This window comes from Marmota monax, unplaced genomic scaffold (genome assembly GCF_021218885.2).
Source record: "Marmota monax isolate L192 unplaced genomic scaffold, Marmota_monax_Labrador192_F-V1.1 WCK01_AAM20220418_F8-fsc00003, whole genome shotgun sequence".
NCBI lineage: Eukaryota > Metazoa > Chordata > Mammalia > Rodentia > Sciuridae > Marmota > Marmota monax.
Window position 1 is genome coordinate 27,515,870 of NW_026694084.1, and position 8,038 is coordinate 27,523,907.

At 35.9% G+C, this 8,038-nt stretch overlaps 1 non-coding gene across 1 annotated transcript; it reads right to left on the reverse strand.

Moving 5' to 3' along the window:
• Positions 1 to 845: 845 nt before the first annotated feature.
• Positions 846 to 952, reverse strand: LOC124107064 (U6 spliceosomal RNA). The gene has a single exon (XR_006856271.1). It is a non-coding gene; the product is annotated as a U6 spliceosomal RNA (small nuclear RNA).
• Positions 953 to 8,038: the final 7,086 nt, after the last annotated feature.

Genomic DNA, 8,038 nt, shown 5'->3' on the forward strand with positions numbered 1-8,038 from the left:
CAGAATCACATCAGTTACACATCCATTGATTTACATATTGCCATACTAGTGTCTGTTGTGCTCCGCTGCCTTTCCCATCCTCCACCCTCCCCCCTCCCCACCTCTCCCCTCCCCTCCCCTCCTCTCTCCTCCCCTCCCCTCCTCTCTCTCTACCCCCTCCACTGTATAACCCTGAGGGTCTCCTTCCATTTCCATGCAATTTCTCTTCTCTCTCCCTTTCCCTCCCACCTCTCATCCCTGTTAAATGTTAATCTTCTTCTCCTGCTCTTCGTCCCTACTCTGATCTTAGTTACTCTCCTTATATCAAAGAAGACATTTGGCATTTGTTTTTTAGGGATTGGCTAGCTTCACTTAGCATAATCTGCTCTAATGCCATCCATTTCCCTGTAAATTCTATGATTTTGTCATTTTTTAATGCAGAGTAATACTCCATTGTGTATAAATGCCACATTTTTTTTTATCCATTCGTCTATTGAAGGGCATCTAGGTTGGTTCCACAGTCTTGCTATTGTGAATTGTGCTGCTATGAACATCAATGTAGCAGTGTCCCTGTAGCATGCTCTTTTTAGGTCTTTAGGGAATAGACCAAGAAGGGGAATAGCTGGGTCAAATGGTGGTTCCATTCCCAGCTTTCCAAGAAATCTCCATACTGCTTTCCAAATTGGCTGCACCAATCTTCAGTCCCACCAGCAATGTACAAGTGTACCCTTTTCCCCACATCCTCGCCAGCACTTGTTGTTGTTTGACTTCATAATGGCTGCCAATCTTACTGGAGTGAGATGGTATCTTAGGGTGGTTTTGATTTGCATTTCTCTGACAGCTAGAGATGGTGAGCATTTTTTCATAAAAATATGGAACGCTTCACGAATTTGCGTGTCATCCTTGCGCAGGGGCCATGCTAATCTTCTCTGTATCGTTCCAATTTTAGTATATGTGCTGCCGAAGTGAGCACTTAAACTAATCATTAAAATAAAATAAAAGATCAGAAATAATTTTCTTTGGGATATTGTTAGCTAATTGTTTTAGATTGAATACCTCTACCACTAAGCTACATCCCCAACCCTTTTTAAATGAGACAGGGTCTCACTAAGTTGTTGAGGCTGATCCTAAACTTGACATCCTCCTACCTCAGCCTCCTGAGTCACTTGGATTATAAGCCTGTGTGCTACAGCACCCAATCTCAATTTTTTAAAAATCTTTTCTCAGTAGATACTGCTATTGAGTAAGACTCTTAAAGTAGCATAATTCCAGCACAGCTTGAAAACCAAATACACTGCCCAGATTCCATAAGATGATGATGAAAATAACTTTCGTATAAAACCTGACACATGGGCAGATCATTAAATAGATGCCGATTTTTTAAAAAATGATTTCACTCATCCCTGAGGCTAATGCTCTTTCATCTTTATAACCCCTGCCTTATTCATATTTTTATCCCTTAGAGTTCTTGGCATGAAGTATTTTCTCAACATATTTTTGAGAATATGGATGAATAAAATGATTTTTGGAACTGTTTTCACCTGATTTGATCCTTTTGGAGTGCAAACATAAAGTTTATAGGGAGAAGAAAGGAATATACTATATATACTATTTTCTAGGAAGCATTTTGGGAATCTGGCCCTTAATAGTCTATTTTACAACAGGGTTTTTATGATGTTGCTAATCCATGGCTTGTGATCACATCCCTATCCTCGGAGCACAGGTAAAATCCTAGTATATCCAATAGCTATCTTAGCTTCCACACATAGTTTACTATGAGTATTTGAAGGCAAGAATGGCTTCATGTTTTATAGGCTTTAAATCCCACCACGTTGCACAAACGGCATCCTGTCCTCAGAATATCTCATGGTGCCAGAAATATAGTGCGTATTTAATGAATATTAAATGAATGAATAATTTAATAAAATAATAGATGCATAAAACTGCCATGAAAAGCAAGGAAATGAGGCAGCCCCAGTACTTCCAGGAAGCAACTGAGAACCACCCTTTGGGGCCCGCCATCAAATCATCTTAACATTATTCTTGAAGCTTAAGTAACAAAATTTAGGGTCAAGCAAGCAGAGCTTGAGCCAACTACTTCATTCCCCAGGCCACTGATTGCTTCACTAAACTTTTTCAATTTGCTGAATCTGTGAAAGCAAGCATTATTATAAGAAAGACACTTTTTGAGAAATTGTTTTGATTTTTAATAATATATCACCATGTCAAGACATGTATTAGCACTATACAAACCTACATTTTTGCATAATTTGAATTAAGTTGAATGTAGTCATAAATAGATTGGGCAAATTACATCTCTAATTGTGTCACTCATCCCTTCCCATCCTGAATTATTCCTTTGCCTGAACCAATTAAGTGCTCATAATAACTGTTTTCTGAAATGGAGCAAGGCTGCTAAGTTCCCTGAAAATACCTCCTTCCTATATGCCTGCGGGGTTCCCTCCAGGTCTTGCCACCTACCCACCCTCATAATCCTCAATGACATTTTATTTCTCTGATTGCTCTCCAATTTCCTGCCCCCTAATTCTTGTTGGTGCTTTGTTCAGATCATCAGTCATTGGCTATGCTCCAGCTTTGAATAAAGCCTCTAAGACTTACCTGGGGTATGGTTTCCAGCTGTAGAGTTAGGCTACTCTGGTTCTAATGGTGTGCCCAGACTTGGCCATGAGAACCTCAAACCTCTTCCAGGAAAGGCCCAGGGCCCATTTTCTTCCCTCAAGGAGAAACATTCAAAGAAGCTAATCAATCACCTCATTCTTTGGTAAACACTGTCTGCCTTGTTCTTGCTAATTGTTCCAAACTTATCACAACCTTTAGCTCAATCAGGAAGTTAACACTAATTTATTAATACTGATTTAATTGTAGCCTAGCATTTGTCCTTTGTCTTCTCTTGCCTTATATTTTGATAGTCTTTTGAAGTATAAATACAATGTCCTTAAACACAAGAACTCTATGAATGATTCTTTGGTTTTGTAGGTTCTGAGGAGGGTATGTTATACAATTTTTGTGTTTTTTTTTTGACTATGCTTGTAAAGTGCTTTGCATATAAATAAACTGTAAAATACTATGAAATGGATATTTAAATGTTTAGTTATCTTGTCTATTTTAATATTAACCTAAAAATCATACAATAGCTTGTGTAATCTTTTAAAAACTCCAAAGAAAAGATAACACACTCAGATCATTTCTACTCTTCCAATGTAATTATAATCATTACATACAGTTTACTATAAATGGTTCTAATGTGCAATTCATTACTGATTTCACCTATGCCATGGGTCCTTGCCCAGGTCCTTGGGAAGCACTTTTGGAGAGAGGGAGATTTGAATGTACAGGATTTATGGGAAATTACACCTGAATTTGGTGAGATAAGTAAGGTTGGGCAGAAAGAGGAGTTGAGCTGCAGTACAAATGAAAAGAAGCTTCAGGAATCCATGGAATGATTACTGAGATAATGTAAGTTGAGGCATGGGGGCCACATGTACCCCGACATCTCCCCCTGTGAAGAAAGCTCTGAAGGAGGAGATATGCATTCCAGTGACATGGCTTTCTTCCGTTACCCAGAGAGGAATTCAGCCTTGGCTTTTTAAAACACTATAGCTTATATTTCGGACAGAAAAGGAAAAGAAAAGGAAGAATCTGGGTAGCGCATCCAGCAATAGCCAAACACTGTTAAATCCAGACTAATTTTCACCAGTTTTTCTGAGTAATGTGGAACTTAGAGAACAATATACCATAAAGGAATCTCTCCATTTATTAAATTCCGCATTCTCATTTGATGGATATGTTAATGTTTATTGCCTTATTAAGAACATAAAATGGAATATACAAGATTTGACTCAAAACTATATAGACTTTTGCTTGATCTCCCCACTCTTAAAAACTATTATTCTTTCTTTTTTTTTCACTTCATTAGCACAGAACAGTTCTTGAACTTTGAGTTTTAGTCAGAGACTCGAGTTTGAAATGGGTCTCTACTATAGTACAGTGGTATTAGTTGATACTTAATAAATGTCTTCTGAATTAGTGAGTAATTTAACAAACAGGTAGATACAATTTCACTGGAAAGCAGCCCTGGCTGAACCTCCATTTCCTACCAAGTGGTAATATTATTAACCTCATTTTATGATTGAATGAATGAATGACTCTATGCCAACTGCTTTGCATAATGCTTATAATCTGGCCACTACTCAATAAATTGCCAACTCTCGACTTGTTTATATTTGTTTGAATGTCCAAATCCAGCTTGGGGGCAGATATGAATGAATGAGTAATGAACTAAATATGAAAGTGATGATTGTGGCATAAGCTTCATGAGGTAGAAGTCAATTGTTAGTTTATATTGTCAGATCAGAGGATGAGACGCACATGCCTCACATTGGGCACATCTATGATCAGATAATCTAGACTTACTCATGCTAACAGACTTCAAATTTATGACTCCCTAACATATCCTCAATGACAGTGGTCAGAATCTTTTCACTGTTCTGTGCTTGTCTCCCTGCCTAGATGGATGGTGTTCCACACTACTTCTCTTTTGGTAAATGGACTGCCAACTCCCATTTATAAAAACACATTTTAAATGTTCTGTATCTCATCTGTACACAATAATCCTTGGATTACCTCCTTTTGAAGTCTTTTTGCATTTACTAATCCAGCTATGTGTTACCTTCTTTTTTTTAATATTGGATTTTTGTAAGTGATTTGCATATAAATCACCCCTCAAAAATTTGTACAACCATCACCACAAAAGTTCTCTTACAACACCTTGAAGGCAATCCTATTCTCTTCCACCTCCAATACTTGGGAACTTCTAGACATTTTTCTGTCTCCATTTTTTCATTTTCCTAATGAATATGATGTTGAATATCTTTCTGCAGCATTTATCTTTGGTAGAGTGTCTATTCACATCTTTTGTCCACTTACAAAATTGAGTTATTTATCTTCATACTATTGATTTCTAAGAGTCTTTATATATCTTAAATATGCCTTTGTCACATAGATGTTTTGCCATATTTTTGCCCATACTGTAACATGTCTTTTTATTCTACTAGCAGTATCTTTGAGGAGCAGAAGCTTTTAATTTTGATGGAATACAATTTATACTTTTCTTTCATTTTTTAGCATTGTACTTTTGCTTTGCTTAAGAAATAATTGTTTAATCAAAAGTCATAAAAGTTTTTTTTTTTCCATATTTTCTTCTGTAAGTATTAGAGTTTTATCTCTGATATTGTTAAGTCTACAATCCATTTAGTTATTTTTTTGTTCTAATTAGTTATACATGACAATAGAATGCATTTTGACACATCATTCATAAGTGGACTATAATTTCTCATTCTTCTGGTACATAATGAAAAATCACACCGGTCATGCAGTCATATATGTACATAGGATAATAATGTAAGATTCATTCTACTATCCTTCCTACCTTCATAACCTTCCCCTCCCTTCACTCCCTTTTTACCTAATCAAAAGTAACTCTATTCTTCCTTACCACCCTCCCCTATTGTTGTGTCTAGAATAAGCTGTGATTTAAGAATTGAATTTTGCTTTTGCATGTGATGCCCAATGGTTTTTGACAATATTTACTGAATTCACAAAAGGGTACTGGAAAGTCTCTTTGAATTACATTGATTTCTGCATAAATCAATGAATATACTCATATGAATATTTACCTTTTACTTTGAAATAGTGAAAAGGTCATTATTTTGGAGTTATAACAGAATGGAAAAAATCTCTTATTTTCTAACTGTGTTTTCTAAGGCAATTTATCATGAATCAGTATCCCAATCCAGGAAAAAGGTGATTGTAACATTAACTTTTGAGTTTCTTAAAGAATTCTGTGAAATAAATAAGATATATTAAAATTTTAGTATCTTACAGATACTTAAAAGTAGGATTTTTGTTCTGTAGTTTTTAACAATTTGCAAATCTTCCTTCTGTACTTATATTGGTAGCTTCTAGAAGTCCAGGATTATTTTTTCCTATCTCCACAACATGAGATACAATCTCCAGCATAGAAATTGTGTTTGTGGCAGATAAAACACTGAGGGGGGTTTGTGTTCTCAAAGAGGGTGCTAAAGAGCATGATCCTGGTTGTGTAATCGAATTCTCAATTTACTCCATGATCAGGAGAGGTTGAGGTGATTGGAGCCTGACCACACTCTGGAATCACATACATAGCCCTTCACATTCCACTCACCTCACCACTGTTCAGTCAGACAAGAAATGAAACATGAATCCTGGTGGTTAAGACAAGGATCTAGGATATCTTGCTGTGCAAACTGTTGAATTATTTTACAGACTGTCTGATCTCCATTCCCATAGCCTGAAATTTAAAGTTAATTGAAAATGCACAGGATTCTCCTCCAGAATCCCCATAAATAAAGCCAACTTGCTGATTGCTTCAGGCAAGATTTCAGGTAAGAGAAGGCAAAAGGACACAGCTCTCAAGAAATCTGTCATTTCAACTGGGAGCAGCTATATTTACAGGATAGACTGTTGCACTACAAGTCAAATCAGTTCAGCTCAAATTCTACTTCTGGCTTTGAATAGAAAGCAAGTTGTTGAACAGCTTTAGCTGTTAATTTTATTATGTGTAATTGGGGCCAATTTACCTCAAAAGTCCTTTGCAAGTCCAAGTGAGATAATAAATTTGAAAGCACTTTGTAATTATTAACATCCTATACAAATATAAGTCATTGTTATTACTAAGACTCAAAGCCAACTTTAGAAAGGAATGTTATTTGTTGATCAATGACAATGACCCCTGGAGGCTTCCTTTCCCAAATCTACCCATGTTCTACTCAAATGTAATGCTACTTGTCATTATACCATGTGTAATGTTTTGCTTTATGTTAAGTAAACCTTCTCAGGTTCTCATTTAAAATGGAAATGCCTCTGAGAAGTGTAACAATTATAGTTACAGCTTAGTGAATAGGTCTCAGGGCCTCACGTTAAATACCTGGCACCTAGGCAGCATTTATGTGTGTCATGCCCTCCACTCTTTATGACTAGGGCAGTACCTCAGAGTTCTAGAAGCCTTGGAAAGAGTACAAGAATAGGGGACTCTACACATTGGAGAAAAAAAAATCAGTCCATGGTAAGCCCTTTAAATAGCACACCTTAGGGATATATTACAGTGAACTGACATAAAGAACTGTGTATATTTAAGTGTAGAGTTTAATTAATTTTGGCCTATGTAAACTCCCATGAAAACATCACCACTACCAAGAAAATGAACAAATCCATCAGCATCCCCTCAAATTTCATCCTTCTTATCCTTCATTCCCCTTTCTCTAAGCAATCACTGACCTAACTTGCATTTTCTTGGATTTTATGTAAATAGAATCATATAGAACATTATTTTGTATATACCACTTAAAAATATGTCTCCTTTTACTCTGCATGGTTATTTTGAGATTGGTTCAGGTCACAGTGTGTATCCACAGTTAATGGCTTTCTATTGTTGAATCATGGTCCGTCATGTGGATGCCACAGTTTGTCCTTCCGTGTGCTAATGGATACTTGCATGATGCTAATGGCTAGCTATTATACATAAAGCTGCTATGAATATAAGTAGATAATTTTTGTATGAACACTTCTTTTTATTTAACAGATAATTTTCTGAGAACAAAATGACAGAACCATGAGCCTGATACACATTTAATTTTGTTAAAAACTGCCAACTGGTTTACCATGGTTACACCACTTGCCTGCTAGCAGTTCATTAGAATCCCCATTCCTCCTCATTCTCTGCAAAACTTGGTATGATCAGTGTTTATAATATTAACCATTCTACTAGGAACATAGAGATATTGTAGTTTTGATTTACATTTCACCAGTGACTAAGAATATTAAGAATCATTTTGAATGTATAAATATGTAATAACCAAATTCAGTATTCAGTATAATTATAATGCACTAATTAGATAAAAGGAAAATAAAAAATAATTTAAGCAAAAAAATGAGAATGATTTCATGCACTTATTTGCTAATTATATATATTCTTTGGTGAAGTGTCTGTTTAAATTTTTGC